The sequence below is a fragment of the Octopus sinensis genome, linkage group LG15, assembly GCF_006345805.1.
Source record: "Octopus sinensis linkage group LG15, ASM634580v1, whole genome shotgun sequence".
Lineage (NCBI taxonomy): Eukaryota > Metazoa > Mollusca > Cephalopoda > Octopoda > Octopodidae > Octopus > Octopus sinensis.
Genome location: NC_043011.1, coordinates 29,634,423 through 29,651,922, shown reverse-complemented (window position 1 = coordinate 29,651,922; position 17,500 = coordinate 29,634,423). Strand labels below are relative to the sequence as shown.

Below are 17,500 nucleotides of genomic sequence, written 5' to 3'. Positions count from 1 at the left end.
AGTGCTCAGGTGCACCACAACTTGTCAAAAGTGCGTATAAAGCATATGCAGTAATGTACAAATGTCCGGAAAGTGAACAGTGTATGAGTCAGATACATGCTTGCATGTGTATGGAGGGGAGAAAATCAGGTGTAGTGTTGGTGAATCTCAGGAAGAATGGAAGTTTTGAAGGATGCAGTGCTCCGACAACTAACAACTAATGCTAGCAGTTTGTTCCATACTTCAGCAACTCTTAGCGTGAAAAAATGTTTCCGAAATTCATGGGAGCTGTACTGTTTTCTGACTTTGTAAACATGTCCACAGGTGTTAGACAGGTGGAGTTTGAAAAGGTGCAGGGAGTTATTGTTAGTAAGATGGTTAATAATTTTATGGGTGTCTGCCAAGTCAGTTGCCAGACGTCAGAGTTTCAATGTATCTATGCCCAGGGAAGTAAGATGTTCAGAATATGGCAAATGCCTGATGGAGGGTATTCTCTTGGCTGCACATCACTGAACGGTTTCCAGACGATTAATATTCTGAGCAAGATAGGGGTTCCAGACTGGTAAACTATACATATAGCACTAAATATAAAATAAAACAAAATTATTTAGTATAACGATTCATACCAGTACAAATACAAAAAGAATTTACTTGTAGTTCATCAGAATATCTAAAAAAGGAACAGAAAAAATAATTTCACAGAAAACCAATGTCTAGTTGAACCCCAATGACTATATTTTATGCTATAACATTCATATGACTAGAAAGTTTTAACTCAAAATTTATACGTACATATATAAACAATTGACTATAAAAATCTTGTAATATAAAATCATTTAGATAAAAATGGTTGTGAGAACAAACACGGACACACAGACATAAATATATACATATATACATACATATACACAGACACACACACATGAGTCAGTGGTTAGAGAGTCAGATTCACAATCATGAGGTAGTGAGTTCGGTTCCTGGACCTGGCTGTGTGTCGTGTTCTTGAGCAAGACACTTTATTTTGCCTTGTGCCAGTTCACTCAACTGAAGAAATGAGTTGCAACATCACCTGTACCAAGCTGTATCAGCCTTTACCTTTCTCTTGGATAACATTGGTGGCATTGAGAGAGGAAGTTGGGGTGCATAGGTGACTGCTGATCTTCCATAAACAGCCTTGCCTTAGTGTCTTCTTCTACTACTTGAACCAGAAACCCCATGGTTGCAAAGTGATCTTATTAACCACAGAGTTATGAGAATATAATTAGCAATGGTTGCTGCTGTGAGGTGTGACACATCTAAAGAATACCTTCTGGAATTTCAACTCAGAACAGTTGAAAGCCTATTTGGTTCTCTACTCTTTCTGTCACTAGTACCATAATTAATCAGAAATTAACATAATGGTTGAATGCCAAGAACAGCATGAATAAATATGGTTTCATTCTTGACTTGCAGCCAAATCTTTTTAAACTTACAACCTGCTGTTTGAAAGAGTGAAAAAAAAATTAGAAAGAAGTGGAATGGAAAAGTGGATCTTGACAGTATAGTTGTAAACATACAACATCTGGAAAAACCAAAAAAAAGTGCATGGCACTTCAGGCGAGTGTCTTCTATAACAATCCCAAACAGACCAAATAGGTGCAGGAGTGGCTGCGTGGCAAGTAGCTTGCTTACCAACCACATGATTCCGGGTTCAGTCTCATTGCATGGCACCCTGGGCAAGTGTCTTCTACTATAGCCTCGTTCCAACCAAAGCCTTGTGAATGGATTTGGTAGACGGAAACTGAAAGAAGCCCGCCATATATATGTATATATATATATATATATATGTATGTGTGTCTGTTTGTTCCCCCAACATCGCTTGACAACCAATGCTGGTGTGTTTACATCCCCGTAACTTTGCGGTTCAGCAAAAGAGACTGATAGAATAAGTACTAGACTTACAAAGAATAAGTCCTGGGGTCGATTTGCTCAACTAAATGTGGTGCTCCAGCATGGCCACAGTCAAATGACTGAAACAATTAAAAGAGTAAAAGAGTAAATGAGACCAAAGCCTTGTGAATGGATCTCGTAGACAGAAACTGAAAGAAGCCCATTGTAATCTTTTATTCTGTTCTTTTACTTTTTTCAGTCATTTGACTGCAGCCATGCTGGGGCACCACCTTGAAGGGTTTTAGGCAAAGAAATCAACCCCACGACATGTTCTTTTTAATCTTAGTACTTATTCTATTGGTCTTTTTTGATGAACTGCTAGGTTACAAGTACATAAAAACACCAACATCAGTTGTCCAGCAATGGCAGTGGGTACAAACACAGACACATACACATAGATATATACATGTATTTATATATACATATATACACACACACACACACACATGCACACACACACATCATACATACACATATGTATATACATGACGGGCTTCCTTCAGTTTCAGTCTACCATATTCACTCACAAGGCTTTGGTCGGCCCAAGGCCATAGTAGAAAACACTTGCCCAGTCTGGTATACAGTGGGACTGAACTTGCCTATGGTAGCATTTATGTGTGGCCTAGTGGTTAAGATTATGGGCTCATGATCATTTGTTTAAGGTCGTTGTTTCAATTCTTGGACTGGGCAGCACATTCTGTATGTGTGTGTATGTGTGTGTGTATGGATGCATGTATTATGTATCATATATGTATGTATGTATGCATTATACATGTATGTATGTGCATGTATCTCCTTGTCTTGACATCATGTGATAGTTGTAAGTGAGTGTCACTGTCATACAGGCAGTGTCAGTCATTTCCAATCTTCTGTGAAAACATGTCTGGCCATGAGTGGGTGGTTGACGGAGGGAGGGAACATTACATTGTTTAAAAACAGGTGAGGGTTGGTGACAGGAAAGGGCATCTGGTCAAAGAAATTCTGCTTCAATAAACTCCATCCCACCCATGCAAGTATATGGAGAAGTAGACGTTAGAAACATGATGATGATGGTGGTGATGATGATGATGTTCTTCTTGCTTCAGTTTCACTCAGATAAAAATCAAAATCAGAGGCACCTCAGAGTTAATCCACTGAAGAAATTGCATCCAGTTCAAGATGCTGTTCCATCAGAGGGTTTTATGCTTAAACTCCCTAAAAGTCCAGATAAGATCCATGCTTGTGAGCCTGTAGGAATGATTATGGTCAAGCAAATTTGTGGTAATGAGCAGAATATTTGCTATCACAATATTTCTGCTTCAGCAACTCAGCACTGAATCTGTCTGAAATATAATAGAAAACAGACCAGTTTCAAAACATTGGTGTCCGAGTTACAAAAGCAAAGTTTGAAGGGAATAGTAGTCATTTCCTTTGATTTCTAAATAAAAGCAAATAGGAAATAACAATTGCTAACCAAAGACAGAAAACCATAATTTTGCTAGACTGTGTTATAACTATAATAGTTGTACCTATTTCAGGACTCGCCCTTAGAATGGATCAATTTCCAGTAGTCTATTATTACACATTACACTCTACAGATGTTCAATACTATCATTTGCTAATATCAAGTTTAATTTGGCTATCTTTTTTTTTTCTTTGCTTATGTTTTCAGTTGAAGAATTTCATGACAAAGCTTTTGTTTAATTCTAGATTTATTTTCATTACTTTTTTCACTTCTTGTGTAAGAAATGAGACGGATAAAACAATAATTTAAAATAATGAACAGTGAAATATTTATTTTATTTTTTGAATAAAAAAAAAAGAAAAATAATTATTGGGTTGAAAGTGTTAATGGAATAAAAGTTTCAACTATCGTGAAAAGTCAACAACGTTGCTTTTCTGTAATGTGTGTGTACGTATGTGTGTGTGTGTTATAATACATACATACATACATACATACATATATACATACATATATGTATGTATATGTATATATGCATGTATGTCTCTATATATACATTATATATATATATATATTTATATACATGTATGTATGTATACATATACACACATACACATAAACACACACAAACACAAACACACATGCGCATACACATGTATGTATATATGTATGTATGTATGTATGTATGTATGTACCAAAATCTATTGTAATTTCATTGTCTGAAGGAGACAGAGAGGTGGAGTGAGAGGGAAAAGAGAGAGAGGGGGAAAGAAAGAAGGAGAGAAGAGAGAGTGAGTGAGAGAGTATATATTTTACCTTGAGGAGAGTTTCAAAGAAAAACTGATTGAGCTAAATTTCTCTCTAAAGTCAATAGAAGAGCTTTCTAATTGAAGCCTAATGATTAGGTTCGAAGTTAAAATTAACTGAAGGTGTTACTTCACGCAGAGTGACACTATGTTAATGAACAGAAAACTATATTGATTCAAAATCCTTTCTACTATAGGCACAAGGCCTGAAATTTTGTGGGAGGAGATTAATCGATTACATCGATTCCCAGTGTTTCACTGGTACTCAATTTATCGACCCCGAAACGATGAAAGGTAAAGTCGACCTCAGCGCAATTTGAACTCAGAACGTAACGGCTGATGAAATACCACTAAGCATTTCTCCCATTAATGATTCTGCCAGTTTACTGCCTTATTATTATTTATTATAATGATAACAATAGCAACAACAGCAGAAACAACAACATCAATAATAATGATAATCCTGTCTGTTAAAGACACATAGCTTGAAACTTTATGGGAGGGAGCTCGTCAATTACATCAACCACAGTGTTTCACTGGTACTTAATTTATCGACCTCGAAAGGATGACAGGCAAAGTTGACCTTGGTGGAATTTGAACTCAGAACATAAAGATGAATGAAATACTTATTTCTTTATTACCCACAAGGGGCTAAACACAGAGGGGACAAACAAGGACAGACATAGGTATTAGTCGATTACATCGACCCCAGTGCGTAACTGGTACTTAATTTATCGACCCCGAAAGGATGAAAGGCAAAGACGACCTCGGCGGAATTTGAACTCACAACGTAACGCAGGCGAAATACCGCTAAGCATTTTGCCCGGCGTGCTAACGTTTCTGCCAGCTCACCGCTGAATGAAATACTGAATGAAATACCGCTTAGCATTTTACTTGGCATGCTAACGATTTTGCTGCCTTATAATAATGACAATAATAATAATCCTTTCTACTAAAAGCCCAAGGCCTGAAATTTGTGGGGAGGGGACCAGTCGATTACATCGACCTCAGTACTCCACTTGTACTTATTTTATTGACTCTGAAAGTATGAAAAGCAAAGTCAACCTTGGCAGAATTTGAACTCAGAACGTAAGGGCTGGTGAAATGCCATTAAGCGTTTTGTCAAGCATGCTAACGATTCTGCCAGCTCAGTGCTTTATATAATAATGATGATGATGATGATGATGATGATGATGATGACGATTATGATGACGATGATGATGATGATGATGATGATGATGCTGATGATGACAATAATACTAATAATAATAATAATAATTATCGGAAAGGTTCTAAGCACTTGAAAGAGTACTGAGAATATGTGGATACCTAAGGTTACCGGTAGAAACCTGCTACCTGCATAAATCCTACCAGGAATAAGGCCAAACCTGAGTCAAATCAAATAATAATATAATAATAATAATAATAATAATAATAATAATAATAATAATAGTAATAATAATAATAATAATAATAATAATAATAATAATAATAATAAGAGATCATGAAGAAAAAAAATGCTTTCTAATTGATGTATCAATACCGGCAGATGACAACGTGTCTCTAAAAGAAATGGAGAAACTCTCAAAATACAAAGACCTGGAAATAGAGATAACTAGAATGTGGAACCTGAAAACAGAAACAATTCCTATCATAGTAGGTGCATTAGGCATGATAAAAAATATTCAGACAAATACATAACAAAAACACCAGGACTTACAAACACATATAACATACAGAAAATTGCACTACTAGGCACTGCACACATCCTACGCAGAACACTTTCCATACAATAACCATCAGAGCATCACAACAAATCACAGCACATACCCAAGGCACACAGAGCTGCGCTCGGTAGTGAAGTGAAAGCACGCTATAAAAATAAAACTACTGAATAATAATAATAATAATAATAATAATAATAATAATAATAATAATAATAATAATAATAATAATAGTAGTAGTAGTAATAATAATAATAGTAATACTAATGATAATAATAATAATGAAAATTATTTGAGGATGATCCCTGGGTTACCATCCAAGAAGGGCCAAAAATTCTTTTAACTGGTGCATCACAAGTATTGAGAAGAGCATTGTCACTGTGAATTTTTCCCCTTTATTTTCTTTTACTTTCCTTCTCATTTTCTTCATTTAAAATTTTTTCTTCTTTCTTCTTTCCTCTTTTTTTCTATCACATGACTTTGTAAATGAAAAATTTAGTGTTTATATTAATGGCCTACCAATATATAGAGTGAGTTTCTTTGCCCTATGTGTAGGGAAGACACTTAGCAAGAAATGGAAATAAATTTAAAAGAAGATAATGATAATGATAGTAATAGTAATACATTCTACTATAGGCACAAAGGAGGGATCAGTTGATTACATTGGTCCCAGTGTAGAACTGGTACTCATTTAATCGACCCTGAAAGAATTAAATGACAGTATTTGGACTCAGAATGTAAAGACAGCCAAAATGCCACTAAGTGATTCGCCCAGCATGCTAACAATTCTGCCGCTGCACTGCCTTAATAATATTAATAACAATAATAATAATAATAATAATAATAATAATAATAATAATTATTATTATTATTATTATTATCATTATTATTATTATTATTATTATTATTATTATAAATTGCCCTGATGCAGTACCAGACAGTGGCTCTCATGGCTTCTCATCTTAACTGATTGGAAGTGTTATCATGTGCATTGTTTTGCCTTGGTATAAAAGATGCGCTGCAGTAAATATTCTGCTCAATACCACAGATATGCTTGTCAGTTGTTTGACCATAACCAGTTGAGCATGTCCTTTGGTGGCTGACAGTATGTGCATCTTCAACAACCCTATTTCAGGGACCCTTTGAGCAGGATGGGCTACTCGACCTGAACAAAATTCTAACTGGGCCCTACCTGCAAGGTCATGTGCTGTTTATCTTGATATAAGATCACTATGTTGGGCACATATGGTTGTGATGCATGTGCCTAGTGTACCCTTATCAGATGGGTAGTCATGATGGGTATACTTTTAACCCAGTATATTTTAACCCAGTGTCACTTTGATGGCATGCACTGCTCTCTCACTCAATAATAATAATAGTTTCTTTTCTTTGCTATTGGAGCAGCAGATGAGTAGTACATGCAAAGTCAGGTTACAATTTGTGTGAGAGTTTAGGATAAAATCAGGTGAGATAAAATCAATGAGATGAAAGGTATATTTAGTATACAAATTATATAAATAAATGGATGTTGCAGTCCATCTGATACTGGAAAGCCTCCAACTAAAGTCAAATCAACAAATCCCAAAGACCCAAGATCACCCTGTCCACCAATGACACATGTCTTCACTCAAATGTTATTCTTGTAAATCAATCTTTTATTCTTTCCTTTCTGTTAGTTTAAGACATGGTCATGATCTTGTCCCTCTCTTCTCTCAATCTCTCTCTTTCTCCCCATTGGTTATGACAACAAGTGATACAGCTGATTCGATCAATGGAACAGTCAGCTCGTGAAATCAATGTGCAAGTGGTTGAGCACTCCACAGACATATGTACCCTTAACATAGTTTTCAAGGAGATTTAATGTGACACAGAGTATGACAAGGCTGGCCCTTTGAAATAGAGGTACTACTCATCTTTTCTAGCTGAGTGAACTGCAGCAATGTGAAATAAAGTGTGTTGCTCAAGGACACAATGTGTCACTGGGAATTGAACTCATGACCTTTTTGATCACGTGTCAAATACCCTAACCACTAAGTCACATACCTTCACTAATTCTCTGAACATTCTATAGAAATAACCAAGAAGGATTGATTAATAATTCATAAATTCAGAATTTTGTACTTAGAATACTAATAACATAGATTCACATAACTTCAGCTTTTTACATAAACAAATGGCAAATTTGTGAATGAAAGAAAAACACATGGCATATTTATATGGTCACTCAACTTAACAAGGCATTGCAGCTGAATCTTCTTCAAATTACACCCTACCTTCTTGAAAAAAATTAAGGGCAGATTTTTCAGTTTTGAATATGCTTTGCAAGAATTTTGATTTGAAACTGTGTGTTCAAACTTTTATTGTTATATTTGGGAAGAATCATAATTAACAAAGCTTGTTAGTACACTCACCAGTTGTTGTTTGACTTATATTTCACTTTTATTTATTTATTTCCCAATGCAGCTGATGGTTTTTTTATGTCCCCACAAAATATGTAGCAGAAAGTGTTTTGGGAGACATAAACAAACTGAACTACTTTGGAAAAAGGAGAAATATTGCATAGTCTAACAAATGTGTGTTTATAGACTTTAAAAGTGATAATACTTTGTGGTTAAGAAACTTGTTTGTATGTATGTATGCATGTATGTATGTATGTATGTATGTATGTATGTATGTATGTGTGTATGTATGTATGTACGTCTGTCTTTCTGTGTATGTATGTATGTACGTACGTACATACATCCGTCTGTCTTTCTGTGTGTGTGTGTTTCTGTTTTTATGTTTGTGATTGTCTCTGACCTACTGCTAAACAACTGATGTTTTTCCTTTTATGCCACTGTAACTTAGCAGGTTAGCAAAAGAAATTGATGAAATACGTTCCATACTTAAAACTTAAGTACAAATGTTAATTTGTGCAACTGAACTTTTCAAGGTGGTGCCCTAGCATGGCTACAGACCAGTAACTGTGAACAAGTAAAATAAAGAAAATACATCAATAATGAAGACCAGGCAGTTGTTTTTTTTTTTCCTTTTGGTTTGAAGGAAGGGGTTTTATTGATGGCATTTGTAGTCTTTCAAACAGCATTCAGTTCAATGCTGTTATCATTTGGCTTAATCCTTTCGTTACCAACCCGGCTGAAACCTACTCTGGCTCTGTAGTACAAATGACTTGTTTACATAAGCTTTAAATTAAAATCTTCCACCAAACCTTAGTCACAATTTATGTTCCTAACACTAGCTTAATGATAAGTTATTTTACTAAATTCTTTGTTGTATTTAAAGTAATTGAAAGAAACACAGAACATCTCAAAATAAATATTGTAATGAAAGGGTTAAACAGTTGCAAGTTGATGACTACTAGAAAAAAGAACGATGGGAAACAATCCCTATAAAAATTATGTCCTGGGGAAGAACTAAGTGAACTGGTTATCATGTCTAGCAAACAAAGACTAGATAGTCATAGCTGGAATGCCTGTGGTCATAGGTCTGCTCAAAATCTAAGTCTGATTTGAAATCAGAGCTCACTTGCAGATAATCAACGACAACCATAACAGCAACAACAATTACAACAGATTTATTAATGCAGTAAACTTTCAAAGAACTTCCATATCAACATCAATACACTTTGTTGAATAAGTTTCATATTAATCAAAAGAATAATCTTTATGACATCTGCAAGGCTTACATCATCTGTTTGTCTGGACAAACAGAGGACCTATGTGCAGTGGTGTGTGTGATAGGCGTCATTGTTGAAAGGCGACTCCCTTATCTTCTTCTTTTTTTACTACTCTCCTTTCTCTCCTCTATCTACAGGTCACTGAGCTATAGATCCTATGTCACATCAGTAATAAAAAAGAAAATAAACAAAAAAAAACTTAAGCATTTTTGTTTTTGAAGATGTCATTTACAACAAAGATTCAAAAAGTTTCTCTGGCTTCTATTGCTGCAAAACTAGCAGCAGCACTATCAGCAGCTGTAGCAACAGCAGCAGTGACAGCAGTAACAACAAAAGCAGCAGCAATACACATCAAATATCACAATCTAAATTAACCTTTTTATTGAAAGCTTACCTTTATCAACCCCTCCTCCTACAGCAAACACATTATATGTATGTGTGTGTGTATGTGTGTATATATATTTATATATATATACATATACATATATATATACACACACACACATATTCACACACACACACATAAATATATATATTTACACACGCAGATTATATATACATGCATACAGATTATATATACCTATATATATATATATAATATATATATATATAATATATATATATATATTATATATACATATGTATATACATACAAATATATATTATATATATATGTATGTACGTATGTATATATACATATATATATATATATATATGCATGTATATGTGTAAATATATATATATAATATATATATATATATATATATTATATATATATACATATATATATATATATATATATATATACACAAATACATACATACATACATACATACATACATACATACATACATACATACATACAGATATACACATATACACATGTATGTTTGTCAGATGACTATATCCACAGTTCTGATATGTATGGCTTATCAAATTTTTGGGGTTTTTTTTGGTTTTTTATTATAGTTTTTTGTTTATTTCTAATATTTATTGTTCTTGTTGCAGTTGTTAGATTTTTCTTTTTGTTTGTTTGTTTGCTTTTTGTTTTTTAGTTATTTTCTCCATGTTGCTTTAGTACACAATGGTGTATGTGTGTTCTTTAGTATGTACTGCCATCAGACTTCAAAAATGATATATTAACTGAATCAGAAAATACTGTTTTTCCATTTGAGATTTATTTGTGAATCTTTGTTATTTTTGATTTTTTTTGTTTCTTCTAGAATGTTACTTTATTTTTACTTTTTACAAAATCTCTGATACATTATTGGTATCATCATCATCATCATCATCATCATTATTATTATTATTATTATTATTATTATTATTATTATTATTATTTGCAATGTGTGACCTTATTAAGGAACCTTCTATATGTCATTTAATTTTTTATGATCTGTTTTGAAGAAGTTTAGTGGCAGAGGTTGAGGGTGAAGTAGTTGGTGTATATTTCTATATTTGTATTGTTGTTGTTGTTGTTTTTTTTCACTCATTCTGCCCCACCACCACCATGATCACCACCACCTCCACATATATGCTCCACGCCTTCCCCGACCTTTTTGGCTCGCCTTGGGTTGTTTGCTCATGTAATATGTATACTGACAAACTGTCATCTATGCATGCATGCACTTTCACACACCTACTCTCATACCTATTAAATATCATTGAAAAATAACTTCTTATAAAGTAACTTACCCAATATTTGATTGAATACAGTCTACAGGAAGAAAGAGCAGTTGTTTACTTTTGCTGGTTCCATTCACTGGGCTGCTATAGCCATGCTAGAGCACCACATTTCTATAGTATAGTTGATTGCATTAACTACACCACCACCACCATCACCACTATCACCATCATTACTTATTTTATCTCTGTAGTTAGTTGGCAGAGTTATTAGAGCAGTGGATAAAATGTGCTGCAGTATTCGTCCTGTCTCTCTCTCTGCAATCTGAGTTCTAATCTTGTAGATAATACCTCTAACTTTCATCCTATTTTTTTTTGTATGTTGATATGAAAGTTCTTTGAAAGTTTACTGCATTAATAAATCTGTTGTAATTGCTGTTGTTGTGGTTGCTGTCGATTATCTGTGAGTTCTGAGTTCCAGCCAGACATAATGCTGAGCAGACCCATGACCAAAATCGTTCCAGCTATGGGTAAAATACTTTGTGGCATTTTGTCCATCTTTACATTCTGAGTTAAAATACTGATGGGGTCAGCTTTGCCTTTTATCTTTTCAGGATCAATATGTGTGCAACATGGTGACCCCATATCAAAATAAATAGTGCACGATCTTGCAGGTGGGGGCCCAGTTAAAATTTTTCTTCGGGTCAAGAAGCCCATCTCACTCAAAAGGTCCCTAAATAATTCCTCTCAGGATTCCTCTCAGCACATGGCTATGATGCTTCCCCACTACTCCTACTTTTGATCAGAGATGCACATATCATCAGCCACTAAGGGACATGCTCAACTGGTTATGGTCAAGCAACTGACGAGCCAATCTGTGGTATAGAGCAGAATATTTGCTACAGCCCAAGACATAGCATGTACACGTTAACATTTCCAATCAGTTAAAATCAGAAGCCATTAGAGTCAATAACTTATACTGCACAAGGACATTTATTATCATTACTATTATTTAAGGTGGCAAGCTGGCAGAATCATTAGCATGCTGGGTGAAATGCAGAGCAGTATATCATCTGCTACTATGTTCTGAGTTCAAATTCCACTGAGGCCAACTTTGCTTTTCATCCTTTCGGGGGTCGATAAATTAAGTACAAGTGAAATACCAGGACCTTGTGCCTATAGTAGAAAGGATTATTATTATTACTATCATTATTTTACTAGTTTTTGAATTCTGCATGGGGTAGTCAAAGTAATTAGTTGGCAGATTGTAAATCTGCTTATAAATATTTACTTTCTCCCGGTTTCATGTTTTAGTAACAATATCAAATTGTTTTAATATGGATAAAATATTGGATCCTTCATCAGATCTGACAATGATCATTTAGTTGTTTGATCAACCGGGCTCTAACTCATTAAACTGTGTGAGCGGCATAGTATTCTACAGACATTTTTATCCTTAATTTAATAATGCTCAAGGCAAACCAATGAGATACCATGTGACCATTGAATTATAGCTTCTTTGCTTTATATAATTAAACATTAACTCAACGATATTTCTTTGTCATGAAGGTGGAATCTAAAACTAATTCATTCTCTGAATATTAGCAAGACTTCCTTACATTAGGCAGCCAGTCTGACAATCAATTCATTCTATGCTTGTTTGTGCAACAACAGGTAGCGGTTCTCCGCCAACGTTCTCAATCAGTTGCATGTTCTATGCTTTCCTGGTGTCTCTTGATTGTCTTCATTTTGAAAATGTTCAGTATCATATTGCCCGTGGTCTTTCGCATTTTTTTTCTTTCCTTCTACTTAGGTCCATTTCCATGCCATTCTTTCAAATAATCTGGTGATTGCAGGATGTGACCAGCAAGTCTCATTCTTTGTTTCATTTCCATGTCTTGGAGTCTTCAATGATAACACCTTCTCTTCATAATCATTCTAATGAAGTAAAATGCTTATTTATTTTGATTAACTTTTAAAATAACAACAAAAAGTCATAGGACTTTAATGCCATGACTTAGCTTCTCCATTTCTAATATGGCATTTTTACCAAACTGGACAAAAAGCTTAGAGGCACATGACTTCTGACTCATTGCATTCTGAGTTCAAATGTTATCGGTGTTGACTTTACTGTTCATCTTATTGGGGTCATTTAAATAAGTACCACTTGAGCACAGGGAGTTGGTTTAACTGACTAGACCTCTCCCTCAAAACTTCAGGTCATGTGCCTACAATAGAAAGGATTAATATCCTGATGTCTGAAAACCATTGGTGTGGGTGCTGGTGCCATGTAAAAAGCACTGGGGATGGTGTCATGTAAAAAGCCCTGGGGATAATGCCGCATAAAATACACTGGGGATGGTGCCATGCAAAAAGTACTGGGAATGGTGCCATGTAAAAAGTACAGGGGGTGGTGCCATGTAAAAAGCACATGAATGACCATGGGTTACACCTAGAAATTTCCCCTTTGAGGCACAAGTCCGGGCAAGGTTATTTATGAAAGACTGGTTGTTGCCCATGCATACCAACCTTCCCCCTCCATTACTCTGATGTTATCCAAGAGAAAGGCATTTGCTGATAAAGTTTGGCACCAGTGACATCACATCTCATTTCTACAGCTGAGTGAACTGGAGCAACATAAAATAAAGTATCTTGCTCAAGAACACAACACACAGCCTTGTCCAGGAATCAAACTCACTACTTCATGATTGTAAGCCTGATGCTCTAACCACTGAGCCATGAGCCATGCATCTTCACATTTAAGCCTTCGCATATAAGTCACTAAAACCTATGGTGTCCATAGGACACAGAAACACAAAGATTGGTTTTGGTTCCAAAAAGATTAGAATCCGGAATGCAGAAAAATATCATTGAATATAGTTTAGCAATTACTCTGGAATTCCATCTTACCATTCTGTCAATCTACTACTCCACTACTCCATTCCATTCCACCACCTTTAAGTATGATCATAAGAGATAATAGTAATCCGATTTCTGTGTGTCCCTGCACCCCCTGCCATCACTTGGCACACTTTTGTTTTTGTAACTAGTCCCTGTAGCCTGTCTTTTCCTTTTTTTCTTTGTCTTTGTGCTAACAGAAGGAAAATCATCATCATCATCATCATCATCATCATCATTATCCTCATCGTCGTCATCATCATAGTCGTTATCGTCATCATCGTCATCGTCATCATCTTCATCTCTATTGTTACTGTGTGTGTGTATGTGAATTTGTGAATGTATGTGTATATATACATATATATATGTATGTGTGTGTGTGTACATACATACACATGTTTGCATGTATGTGCACATGTAAATTTGTGTGAGTATCATTGCATGCATGTGTCAGTGTTCTTCTACATATGCGTGTATGTGCTTGCATGTATGCTGACACATGTTTCTGCTTGCATGTATGTATGTATGCACATGTGTGTGTGTGTGTGTGTGTGTGTGTGTGTGTGTGTGTGTGCAGTTGCAGAGATTATGTAGTCTGAGTTCGGATATCTTGGATTTGAAAATTCCAAAGAAGCATTGAGATTGATTTATATTGAATATTTAATTTTAAAACCAACCACTGATAATTCTCTTGATGGCACAACGACTACCACGATAATGAGAAAATTAAAAATGGTACAATGATAGCATAGCTTAATATTTCTATGGCCAACAAATACATCTAATACTATCATGACACAATTTTCTAAGGCTAAACTTCATGAAAATTCCTCTTAAATCCCAAACTGAGATGCATTCTTTTATTCCTTTATTTGTTTCAGTTATTTGACTGCGGCCATGGTTGAGCACCGCCTGCAGTCAAACAAATCGACCCTAGGACTTATTCTTTGTAAGCCTAGTACTTATTCTATTGGTCTCTTTTGCCAAACTGCTGTATTACAGGGACATAAACACGAACGTTGACTATCAGCCATCTTTCTTTTCCTAACTTGAACTTCTTTTTTTCCTTTTGATCTGCCAGACATCACACGCAATCTTGTCTGTCTTCTCTCCTATCTTTTCTCTTGTTAAAGCTTGTTCCTCCAGCGTTCGCCACCTCACCTCATTATGGCTTAGCAGCCCTTATTCTTTGTTTTTGTTACCAACTTTGACCCCACCCACAAATCCCAAATTTTATTTTGCTTTGCGGGAGAAACTGTTTCCTGAAGACACATCTTGTCGTAATTGCTCGAAATGGGGAGTAGATAAAACAGCTGACAACTGATAAAGGGTCGTTCTTTAAGTTACTCATCTTTTTTTCCATTTGTTTTTTTCGTTGTTCGCAAAAAAACTTGTATTCCATGTTTTCGTATTCCATGTTGTTTACATTTTATGACTTCCTGTACCCCTCTATGCATATGTATATACATATATATGCATGTATGTATATGTATGTATACATGCATATATATATGTATTATTTATATCATTATCTGATTGAATGCCACGCATCCATTTCCAAGTAAGTATATATATATATATATATATAAATTAGAAAAAAAACACCTTTTAATTATTATTATTATTAATTATATATATATGTATATAGGCGTAGGAGTGACTGTGTAGTAAGTAGCTTGCTTACGAACTGCATGGTAATATATATATTACAGAGATATACTTGCATAAGAGCAAGTGTTTTGATCTGAGATCATTAACTTCACTTAACCCTTTAGCAATTAAACTGGCCATATCTGACCAAAATATTCTACCTGTTTTAGGTTCAAACTGGCCATATCTTGCCTCTCATACTTAACCTACAATGCCATTCTAAAAATAAATAGTTACGTGATCAACATTTCAAAGCTACAAGATAATGTATAATTAATTCCAAGCAATGTATATAAATAAACATTACATTTGACAGAATAGTCTGAATGCTAAAGTAGTAAACATTTATTGTTTGTGATATGGGGTCAAAATTTCATTACTCAGACTTAACTTGTTCTCTGTCAAAAAGAAGAATGCATGTAAATATTTTTGCTAATATCTCAATATATATCACGGGGGTGGGGGTGATGTAATTGACTTACCCCCTCCCCTAAACTTACTGGTTTGTGCCAAAATTTGAAACCAAGATATGAAAATATATTTACAATTATCCTAACAATTCTGTTTTTCTTTTTCCAGGTAAGACATTTTTACTGTTCCCATTCTAAGGTACGTATGCCTTTTTGGACTAAATGCAAACTAATTTACAAGTTTTTGTTTCTAAATCTAAATCTTAAATCAAACATTTCTTCTTTTTCAACTGAAATTTCCTCACAGTATTTGAAAGTTCTCTGGGCCTTAAAAAATATTTTTAGAAAATATGATTTGGGCTGGTGTCTTCAAAGCAGTTGAAATGTTTGAACAACTGCAAGATGACAAATGCCATTAAAATATGAGCAGGAAAAGAACTGCAGTAGGGTGAGTTTTGGTGGGAGTAAGGATTGAGTACTGAGTAGTGAGGCAAAGTGGGATGAATGGGGATGGTGGTCCATTCTGGTTGTACGTGCTTTTGTGGGGACAGTATTTTGGGGTTTGCTAAATAGGCCTGTATAGGAAGCAAGGAGGAGAGCACAGACTAACTCAAGGGTTGTTCTGGGCAGTATACACTCTAGTTATGCTGCTAAGTATTGGTGCTAGTGTGAGTTTTAAAGGAGTAAGGGGACATGGGTGTCAAGAACAGGTGAGACAAAGGAGACAAGTGAGAGAGTTAGGCCTTGTAGAGGAGGCATGAGAGAAGCTAACTCTGTGCCATGAAGGACATTGTACTCTTTTCTACTCAAGGCACATTTTGGGGGAGGGGCCAGTCGATTAGATCGACCCCAATATGCAACTGGTACTTAATTTATCCCCCCCCCCAAAAAAAAAGGATGAAAGGCAAAGTCAATCTCGGTGGAATTTGAACTCAGAACATAAAGACAGACAAAATACCACTAAGCATTTCACCTGGCATGCTAATGTTTCTGCCAGCTCGCCACCACGAAGGACATTGTATCAGTAGCAGTAGAGAAGGCAGGGTGAGTAAACAGTATTTGAGTAAGAGGTTGTGTTGGAGAATTAGGTGACTGACTTCATGCCAATGACCTCATTGGATTCAGGGTTTTATGTGCCTGGGCATACAAGTGGTGGTGGTCATCATTGTCAACTCCTAGACATTACTATCTCAAGTGAAAGGTGGGAAGCTGGCAGAAACATTAGCATGCCGGGCAAAATTCTTAATGGTATTTCATCTGCCATTACATTATGAGTTCAAATTCCACCGAGGACGACTTTGCCTTTCATCCTTTTGGGGTCAATAAATTAAGTACCAGTTACACACTGGGGTTGATGTAATCGA

At 35.3% G+C, this 17,500-nt stretch overlaps 1 long non-coding RNA gene across 1 annotated transcript in view; it reads right to left on the bottom strand.

Annotated features, from left to right (window-relative positions):
- Positions 1-11,288, bottom strand: part of LOC118766273 — a 22,473-nt gene extending 11,185 nt beyond the window's left edge. The window contains exon 1 of the long non-coding RNA XR_005002186.1: positions 11,277-11,288. This is a non-coding gene — a long non-coding RNA (uncharacterized LOC118766273). The remainder of the gene's footprint in view (positions 1-11,276) is intronic.
- Between the last annotated feature and the right edge of the window lie 6,212 nt (positions 11,289-17,500).